We start from the raw sequence: 10241 nt of genomic DNA on the forward strand, positions 1-10241 counted from the left end.
GGAACTCAAAGAGGTGATAACCTGATCCCCTGGGAGATCCCAAACCAGAGGGAAAACAGACATGGGACAAACAGTTGCTCCAACATGCCCTTGGTGCTCTTGCTGGCAGTTGGGGAGGAGGAGGAAAATGGGGAGCAGGTCAAGGAGGAGCAGGGGAAGTTTTGTAGAGTAGCTGCTTGTGCCAGATCTAGACAGGTGAGTGGCTACTTGCCAGGCAGAGCTGCTGGAGAGAGACCTCCAGGCTGAAGCAGCAGCCGTGCAAAGGCCCAAAGGCTGCCACAGCCTGGTCCTGCCTCAGACTGAGTCATCAGGAGCTGAAGGTCCACATGGGAGAGACCCCAAGGGGAAGGCCTGCCATAGCCTCTCCCACTCCCTTCCTCCCCCTTGTTGGGGTGAGCTTGTCCTCACAGCCGACCCATTGGCTCAATCCTGCTCTGAAGGCCTTCTCAGCCAAGAGGATGAAGCTCAGCAGGAAAACATCCTCAAGTCAGTAGGGAGGAAACTAAAAGAAAGAAGGAAAAGAGGGAAAAGCCAGGTAAAATAAAAACATTAAAGCAAGTGCCACCAAGTCTTTGGAGTTTAAAACTCTGATCTCCTTCCCATCTGTTAAATCTGGGTGATAAATACCTACTTGGCAAAGCTGCTGTGAGAAGTCAGGGTGCCCTGAATACGAAGCACCCAGCACGTGGCAGACACATCATAAAGGGTGGCTGTCATCCCTAAGGCAGGCCGTGAACAATTGCAACTTAATAAAAGAGTTGAGACTATCAGGAGATGAAACTGTGAAATGCAGTTAAATGATCCAAAAGACACTGAATCCTCAGTGTGATAGTTACTAGGCTCTGGGAGAAAAAGGAATAGAACGCAAATTAGAGTTTTTGCTTTCTTGTTTATTTTTCAGTTAAAAATGAAGCAATGGACATCATGCAGACATAACTGGGGATCCTCAGGGTGAGCCCAGAGCTGCAGCCCTCCAGGGGCTCTGGGAGGACTGTCCCAGAGCAGAGTCTAGGACACTTGGCTGCCCCCTCCCCCTGTCACCTACCCCCTGCCTGCTCTACGTTTATGTACAGGGAGAAGTCAGGTCCTTCAGAACAGGCCCAGGGAGCCACCAGCCAGCTCCTTCTCACAACACAGCCTCGGCTCAGCACGCCAGGTGCGGGGCTCCTGGGTGGAGTTTGAGACTCTACCATACGGTTGTCAGGACTCTGTCTGCTGCAGCCCCAGGGGACACCACAAAAGTCTTGACTGAGCCTAGGACATAGCATGGGGTGGAGGACAGACCCCAGTGGGTCCCACCATCATCCATACAGATTTGATGAGCCCTCCTGAGTGACCCTACACATCCCAACTGGACCATCTTGTGGGGATAATGGACCCCTCTGCACACACTCACAGGCACATCCCTCTGGGCTAGGCTCCCTCGGCTTTGGTGCTTCAGGGTTTGCGGCTAAGTCTGGGTCCCCCTTTCCCAATCCTAGTCCCTTTGATCACACTATCAGCTACTTCTTTTCACCCTAAGGATACTCAGCTCTTTGGCCTGTCTTCACATGACCACCCCCTACCGACTGTAGCAGACAGCTGTGGCTTATTGGAAGGAAGGCGGGCAGTGTGCTCAAAGAAATATACCCGTGGCCCTGGCGACCCCCAGCAAGTCCTGCAGGCTGTGTTTCTCCAGTTTGCCGAACAAGAGGGACAGGCCTCAGCTTAGCCCTGTCCTATTCTCTGAGTTAGCACAAGGACCCTCTGACGACCCTCTTACGGTGTTAATACCCAGGAACAAGTGTGCTGTACCTATTTCTAGGGCAGACAGCCCCTAACTGGATACAAGGTGGGGTGATTAACTATCCTGATTTGCCTGGGACTGAAAGATTTCCTAGGATGTGAGACTTTCAGTGCTAAACCCTACAGTCCCAGGCAAGCCAGAAAGGTTGACCAGCCTAGTGCAAGGGTAGGAAGATTTCTTTTTCCCTCTTCTAAATTTCCTGGGGAAGGTGGGGACTGTTTTCTGGCTGGTTTTCTCAGGCTAATCCAGCACTACCAAACCCTTTAGGGGGAAGGTGACAAGAAAAGGAAGGTTATGCTCATGGTCACATAAATAGCAGTAGCGTCTTTGCCATAAGAAGAAAACATATGGGTATTGTTAGATGCAAGATTTAAAAAAAAAAAAATCTATGTGCACTTGCATATCCCACATCCAGAGGGCTATTGACAGAAACCTGCCAGAGATGAGCACGGCCAGGGTGGTGGGTCCACCAGGCAGCAATAGTTGAAGGAACTGAGGGCTTTCAGTCCCAACAGGGACCAGCTGACGTGGCTTTCTGCACCTCAAGGGCTGGACAGGGAAAGGGAGCAGACGACCCCGTGAGACCCCAGACATGGCCCCAGGTAATGTGGCAGAGGGACACAGAGAGGTATCCAAACCCACTGGATCTTCCTTGGCCAATGTGGCAGCTGCTGGCCACTCGTGGATTTTGAGCTCCACATTTGAAATGTGGCTAGCACAGTCGGGATGAGCTGGAAGGGTAGAATACACAGGACTCTGAAGTTTTAATGTAGATTATATATTGGAGCAATAATATGTTGGATATAATAGGTTAAGCTATAGTAGTAAAATTAGTTTCACTTGTTTCTTTTTTACCTTTTTTTATTGCCTACTAGAAAATTTTAAATTAATGTATATGGCTGTATTCATTTGCTAGGGCATCTGTGTAGCAAAGTGTCACAAACTGGATGGCTTAGACAACAGAAACTTATCATCTCAAGTTCTGGAGGCTGGAAGTCCAAGATCAAGGTGTCGGCAGGGCTGGGCTCTTCTGAGGGCTCTGAGGGAGGATCTGTTCCATGCCTCTCCCTGAGCTTTGCTGGTGATCTTTGGCTTCCTTTGCAGGCACAGGCACCACCCCAGTCCCTGCCTTCTGCTTCATGTGGTGTTCTCCCTGTGTCTGTGTCCAAATTTCCCCCTTTTTATAAGGACACCAGTTATACTGGATTAGGGCTCACACTGATGACCTCATTTTAACCTGATTACCTCTGTACAGACTCTATTTCCAAATAAGGTCCCATTTTGAGGTACTAGCGGTCAAGGTCAAGGACTTCAACACATGAATTGGGGGGGGACACAATTTAGCCCAAAACAGTACTGGACATACTCCTGGTGGACAGTGCTGCTCTTGCTTATAAACAAGCTCATGAGCCTCTGTCTGTGTTCTCTCCGATACAGCCTTTGAAAATGACCTGTCCCACCTCTGGAAGACTCAGGCAGAAAGGATTGATTTTGTGAATTAAAATCTACACATTGCTTCTGAGCATCTACCCTATGCTAAGGTCTGCACTGGATTCTGAAACCATGTGAGCTCGGCTCTGGAGTCAGGCGGATACCACCTCTTGTTAGCAGGGTGCTTTTGGCAAGTTGCTTAACCACAGCAACTTCAGCTTTGTTTGCAAAATTAGAAATAGATGCTTAGCCCAAGATTTGCATGTCAGTGCCTATGAAAGCTGTTGCCACATAGCAGTCATCCACTTCAACCGCTAGGAGGAGTGAGGTCCCTGTCATGGGTAGTGTTTAAGCAGAGGCTGGATGATCTCTTCTCAGGGAGGTTGACACTGGTTTCAACACAGGAATGGGGTCAGGGCTGGATCGTATCCTGGGCCCTTGAGCCATGGAGTGCAACAGAGTTTCCCCACCAAATGCCCTTGGTCCCCCAAAGAGGGGGAAGGGTAGTGAAATGCATTGAGCACCTGCCCCATCCCATTGTTAGAAACCACTGTCTCTCAAGATGGACCACATGTCTCCATTTCACAGGTGAGAAGACAGAGATCCAGGGCTGGCCCGGCATGACACAGATGGCAGATGGTGGCACCAGGACAAGCATGAAGGTTGCCCAAGCCCAGCACTTTCTCCTAAGGTCCTGGCATCACAGAGATTCATGCTCAAGAGCACAAACTTCCCTGAGTGGTTTTAGAGCACCATGGATTCATGCCCTGGAAGGATCCTATATGAGTTTCCTGTTGCTACTGTGATAAATTCCCACAAACTTGGTGGCTTCAAACAACACAAACGTTTTCTCTTATAGTTCTGGAGACCAGAAGTCTGGAATCAGTTTCTCTGGGCCAAAGTCCAGGTGTCTCTAGGCCTGGTTTCTTCTGGAAGCTGTAGGGGAAATCCCAGTTTCTTGCCTTGTTTAGCTTCTAGCGGTCACCTGCATTCCTTGGCTTATGGCCCCTTCCTCCATCTTCAAAGAGCATCACTTCAGTCTCTGCTTCCATCGTCACATTGCCCCCTCGTCTTCTGTGGTCACAGGACTCACCTGAATAATCCAGGATAATCTCCCATCTCAAGATCCTTAATTTAATCTTTAATCACATCTTCAGTCCCTTTTGTCATATAAGGCCACATTTACAAGTTTTGGAGATTAGGACTACGTATCTTTGGGAGCCATTACTCAGCCTACTACAGGCCTCAAGGACTGGTCAGACCAATCTTCTCATTTGAAAATCGGGAAACTGAGGCTTAGAGCACGGGCGTGCTTGGCCAAAGTCTCTCAGAGAATTGGTTACAGGACTGAGTCATGGGCTGCCTGGGGCTGGGAGGTTGTGCCCACCTCTGGAAAGCACGAGAGGGAACCAGGACCACAACACCCCAAGACAACAGGGTGGGAGGAGACCACCTAAACCCTGCTTGGCCTTTGCCTCGGGGCTGTGGGGGAGGGGCAAGCAGGTGCTTGGACAACGTCTGAGAGCTGCCCAGCTGGAGCATGCTGCAAATCAGGGCTTTTCAAACGTTTGGTCTCGCTCTTAAAACTTATTGAGGACTCCAGAGAGGTTTCATCTATGTGGTCATGACTAAATATTCACCATATTAGAAATTAAAACTGAGAAATTTTATATATGTTTATTAATTCATTTAAAATAAAACATAAGCCCGTACATGTTAACATAACATATTTTTAAGGAAAAAAAACCCAGTGTTTTCTAAAACAAATATTTACTGAGAAGAGTGCTGTTACTTTACACTTTTGCAAATCTCTTTAATGTCTGGCTTAGTAAAAGAAGAATAATTCTGTCTGCCTCTGCCTTCAGTCTGTTGTGATGTGTTGCTTTGATTGAAGTACATGGAGAAAATACAGCTTCACCAGATAAATAACTGGGAAAGGCAGGACTGTTTCAATTGCCTTTTCAGAAAATTGTGAATAATTGGTTTTGATTAATACATCAATCCTTCACAAATGCTGGTTTCTTTAAAAATTTCAGTGTGGAATCTGAAACCACATCAAGGATATTTTTGCACTTCGTCATATTAAAAACCATTGGTGTATCTTGAATTTCGAATGGATCTTTTATCCGTCCACACCTTTGTAACATCAGGCTTTGGTCACTAGGAAAATATTGATTTACTGAATTACGCAGATCTTCCAAATGCTGACAAATTTCATTGTACAATATCAAAGAATCTCATTTATTATCGCCTCCACCCTCATGTTGTAAAAGTCTTTCAGTATCGAGAAGCACATAATTATGGATACAAATTTTCCAAAATTCAAATTTCTCCTGAAACTTTTCAAGTTTTTTGTTGGCAACAAATACTGTCAACTGTTTTCTCCCAAATGTCTGCCAAACACCCAAGTCTGAATAACTGTAGTTTGCTTATCAGCTGTTCTTTCAAGGAGAAAGGGGATTCCATGAAGAAAGTAGTTTGCTCAGCTCACAGCTCAGCCCAGGTCCTGGGCGGACGAGGAGCATGCTGTGCGTGCTGGTCACGTAGAATGTTAACAAGACGTGCCCTCAGGGGTCAAGATTTAATAAACTTAAGAAATTGTACTGCTGCATCAAGAAAATAGTTAAGTGAAACCAGCCTTTTGTTTATTCCTGTATGGATATGGTGGCAAAGAATACAGTGACGGCCACTGCAGCACGGCACCCCTGCCCTGACCGCCACTCAGGGACCTGCAGTTTTGCCCCCCATGGCTTTTACACCATCATTGCAAATGTCAACACAACAAAAAAGGCAAATCACATCTAATTTTATTATGGAAACAGTTCTGAGACTCCTGCAGGGTTTGAGACCTGCCCGCAGGGCCTTTGGGCCACACTTGGAGAATCACTGTGTCATTTGATAGATGTTCTGGTTCCGACGTTCCTCCTAGATGTCCACCCAACTCCTCCTCTGTCCAGCATGGCCCCTGTGCTCCCACCACCCATCACTATCTCGCCTGTTTCCTCCTGGTCGGGGCTCCCTGCTGTACCTCTGGAAACTCCATCTGCCTCGGCCATGCGTCGGGCGTGGTTCCTCCCTGTCAACACATGCCTGCCCCGTGTCCCAGCCACTCTGATCTACGCTGCTTGCTGTGGTCCCTCTGGCCCACCAGCTTCAGTGCCTACAACTGGTAGGTTCAAGTTTCAGCTTCTCCATAATAAGTGGCCTTGGGTAACACATGTAACTTCTCTGAGCCTCAGTTTCCTCATTCATCAGATCCGGAGGAAAGAGGCACCTGCCCCTGAGAGTCCACGTGGGAAGTGAAGGAGACAATCCACATAGCACATGGCCCCCAGGCAGGCCCCCTCACTGTCCTCTGCCATCTTCACTGTGACTCTCAGGGCCATGCAGGCATGTGCCAACCACCGTGATTCCTCCTGCACCCCCTGACAGCCCCCGGGCAGGGCTGGCTGCTCGCCCAGGTCCCCTGGAGGCCTGGGAGTTTAGGAGGGCAGAGAAGGGCCAGAGCAAGGATGCGGAGGGGTGGAGGCCAGCCCAAGCACACTCTTGGGACCTACAACAGCGATGGGCTGTCTGAAGCTTCCCCAGCAGTATCTGCTCCCTGTCCTCTGGACCCATCAGGGAGCATTGTAAAAGCTTCACTGCTTTGTGAGGAGACAGTTGTTACTAAACACAGGTGGCCCCGTGGTTCACACTTCCTGGTGTGACCTTGCAGTGGCTGACCCTGCCCACACTGTTGCCTCGTAAACATCTGCTGGCTAGCTGGCTCCTGCATGGGGGTGGCGGCTCACTCCCCCAACTCCACGCTGCTTCCAACACCCTCTGTGCTACACCACGTCATTCATTCCCGGCAAAACAAGGCTGCCAGGCCCATTGGTCAAGAGCAATCTAGAGACCAGGGCTCCTTGGCTCAGTGGAAAGCCCAGGCTGTTAGCTCACACCAATGGGACCTCAGGGGCCGGCCACTGGGGCTGGTCCTTGCCTGGAGGATAGTAACCTGCTGGGGAGAGGGGTGATGGCATTTTTAATTCTGTCCTTGTTGGCAGGCTGTGGAGAGAGCTTGTGCAAGAAGGCCCAGGAGAGCTCACATGGGCGTTGCCAAAAGCAGGGGGAACCTTGGATTGGAGACCTTCGTCATCCCTCAGAGATGCTGGCCCAGGCCAAGTTGCAGGCTTATCTCACTCAGTGTTCAGCAGCCCGTGAGGAAGGGGCTGTCATTGTTTCTTTGGCAGGGGCCCTCTTGTGTTGGATCTTTTCCCCTAGACATGGGGCACTGGTCTTCCCAGAACCAGACCCCACCTGGGGCATCTCTGTGCCCCTACACCCGGCTCAGGCTGGGCAACAAGGAGGTGCTCAGCTCAGCTTCTGAGAAATGGAATTCTGTGCATGAGACCTGAGCTTCCCACCATTTCCTTCTGCCAGAGGAAGGGCTGGGGAATGGATCACCCTAAGTGTCCAGAAAGGGGTGCAGGGAAAGGTAGGGAAGGGAGCCAATGCTTGGAGAGTGCTTGTCCTGCTGAGCACTTTTATGTTCATACATTGAAACATTTAGATCTAATCATCACCACAACCCTATGAGGGTTTCTATTATCCTCATTTATAGATGAGGAAGCGGAGCCTCTTGGAGACCGAAAGGTCTGACCAAGGTCACACAGGAGCAGGTGGCTGACCCAGGGAGGGAGGCCATGGCCTGGGCCTTGCCACAGTGTCACCTCGGCCTGCCCTGGGGGGTCACCACAGCAAGGCCCCCTCACACACCTGAGTGCCTAGAAGGCAGGGTCACCACCTTTCCCACCTATGCATCTCCCGGGTCACCTTTCTGCCTTGCTACAGTCAGGGCTTACAAGTTTTGAATGACTGAATTAATGAAAAGGCAAAGAGGAAAGCTGGCGGCTTCACTTTTTAATTGCAGTGGGACGTGAATTGTGTGTCGCTATGAGAAAGACTTTATTCTCTTCACCAGCATCTTCCCCAAAATGCGAAGAGCATCCTGCCAGTTCTTGGAATAGCGGCCCAGTGTCTCCAAGCATGCTCCACATGAAAGGCTCGTGGTGGCAGCGACAGAGGGACTGGGGTGGGGAGGGGAGGTGCTGTGTGTGTTTGGGCTCACTCCAATGCCAGGAAATAAAAACTAAAATTAGGGAGAGAGCCACTTCAGATCAGCAGCAGATCGTGATATAAACCTCCATATTAAAAATGCTTTTCCTTATTACCGAACTGAGTTTCTGGCAGAGCCTGAGATGTCCTAGCACTTGTGTCTCTGCTCGTTTTCACTTTGATTTTTAAAGGGAGTTGGAAGCAGTTAACTATCCAGGCTGTGTGGGTGAAGAAAATGCTTGCAAGATTGACTCTGTGGGTTTGTTGTTGGATATATTTCTTCTTCCTTTTCTTCTTTTAAACATCTTCAGTCTTTCTCCACTTCTTGAGGCCTTAGAATCACCAAACTTACTTCTTAGCTCGAGGGGTCAGTAGAGACTACGTGGCTTCATGCCCTCATTTTATGGAAAGCCTCTCTGGAAGGCCAAAGGGAAGGTGATTGGCCCAAGGTCACTCAGTGACTTCAGGGACAGCTGGGATCAAAACCTTTGACTGCAAACCCCCATCCGGGGCTCTGTCCTCTCGAGCTTCTAACTATACACTCTTTACTTACCCTTGTTCTCAGGTTGGACTCTGCCTGAAATGAGCTCTAGCTGAAGTCATGGCCTGACATAAAACAGTGGCTTGGGCTCCTCAGCCCTCATTCTTTGGAGAATCATCTTTCCCCCATTCTACAGTCATCAGTGTGGTTCAGATGGAACTACTGTGACCAGTCAGAGTGGTTGACTGGGAGGGGCTCAGGGCTGGGCCAATCAGAGTCTTCTCTGGGACTTTGGTGGAACTTCTAGGGATGACCATCATTTTCTCTAGCTTTGGAACAATCAGGAAAATAGAGGCCCAGAGCTGCCACGTGGAGAGAGCCTTTTGGAGGATGAAGACAAAGACAGTTGAAAGATGGGGAAACAGAAATCCCACTGACATCATTTGAACCTCTGGGCCTATCCGTGCTGGAAGAAATTGCTCCCTGGGACTTGCCAGAAACACAAGTGAATACATTTTCCCTTTGTGTATCAAGCCAGTTTGAGTTGGGTTTTGATCGTTTACAAATGAAAGAAGCCCAGCTCACACACTTCAATAAACAAGTTCCAAAGACTGACCTGTTGGAAAGGGCAATTCTGGGTCTGCGTGGGGCGGGTCAAGGGCCTCCCGCCACACCCTCATTACCAGCTGGTATGTGAAAGCAGGAGCTAGTTGCAGTTCCAGTGGAGCCCGTGTGTAAATATATTTACTAGCAGGCAGGCCCTACAGCTGTCCTAGAACTGTTAAGTGACTCCGTGCAGGTCCAGTCCTCTATTCTGTCAGGGCCTCCTACAGCAGACATGTCCATTTTCTAGCTGGAGGATTCAGCAAAACTTCTTGATACAGTCCAGTAACCAATCCTTCTATAAGCACCTGAATGGAAGACTGATTTGGAGTCCTAAATCTTGGGCAGCATTACAAGGGCTAAAGATCATAAAGGCTAAGCGTTCTGGGTTCCTAAAAACTACGTGAGCATCCATGGAAAATTGTTTCCAACATAGATCGTGCTAATTTTAAAGTCTCTGGTTTTAATTAGAGGTAAAGACAGCTAAAACACTTCTAGATGGTTCTACAGAAGATGAATTTTTTTAAATAAAATTTTTATTTTGAAATAATTTTAGACTTAAAGAAAACGTACAAAAATAATACAGAAAGTTTCCATATACCCCTTGCCCACTTTCCCCCAACGTTGCTTTGCCTCCCACGGATTTGTCACCCTTTTCCCCTGGGTGACGGAGGCACCAAAGGTTACTCAAAGCCCATCTCTTCTGAGCAGTGAGAAGCCTCAAAAAGGGGTTAATCTCCCAAAACCCTCAAGAGCAAGGCTTTCCTTCCATTTGGGAAATTAACCACTTGCCCCAGGACAGCCCCGAGAAGCCCACACCCCGTGGGTGTCTCAGCATCCTGA

At 48.9% G+C, this 10241-nt stretch overlaps 1 long non-coding RNA gene across 2 annotated transcripts; it reads left to right on the forward strand.

Annotated features, from left to right (window-relative positions):
• Nucleotides 1-4921: 4921 nt before the first annotated feature.
• On the forward strand, nt 4922-9948 carry LOC103606821. 2 transcript variants are annotated; one of them, XR_551920.1, is made up of 2 exons: nt 4922-6386; nt 7264-9948. It is a non-coding gene; the product is annotated as an uncharacterized LOC103606821 (long non-coding RNA). The 2 variants fall into 2 exon arrangements; XR_551919.1 differs by having other exon boundaries at nt 8880-9948.
• The last annotated feature ends 293 nt before the right edge of the window (nt 9949-10241 follow it).

This window comes from Galeopterus variegatus, unplaced genomic scaffold (genome assembly GCF_000696425.1).
Source record: "Galeopterus variegatus unplaced genomic scaffold, G_variegatus-3.0.2 Scaffold6863, whole genome shotgun sequence".
Classification (NCBI taxonomy): Eukaryota; Metazoa; Chordata; class Mammalia; order Dermoptera; family Cynocephalidae; genus Galeopterus; species Galeopterus variegatus.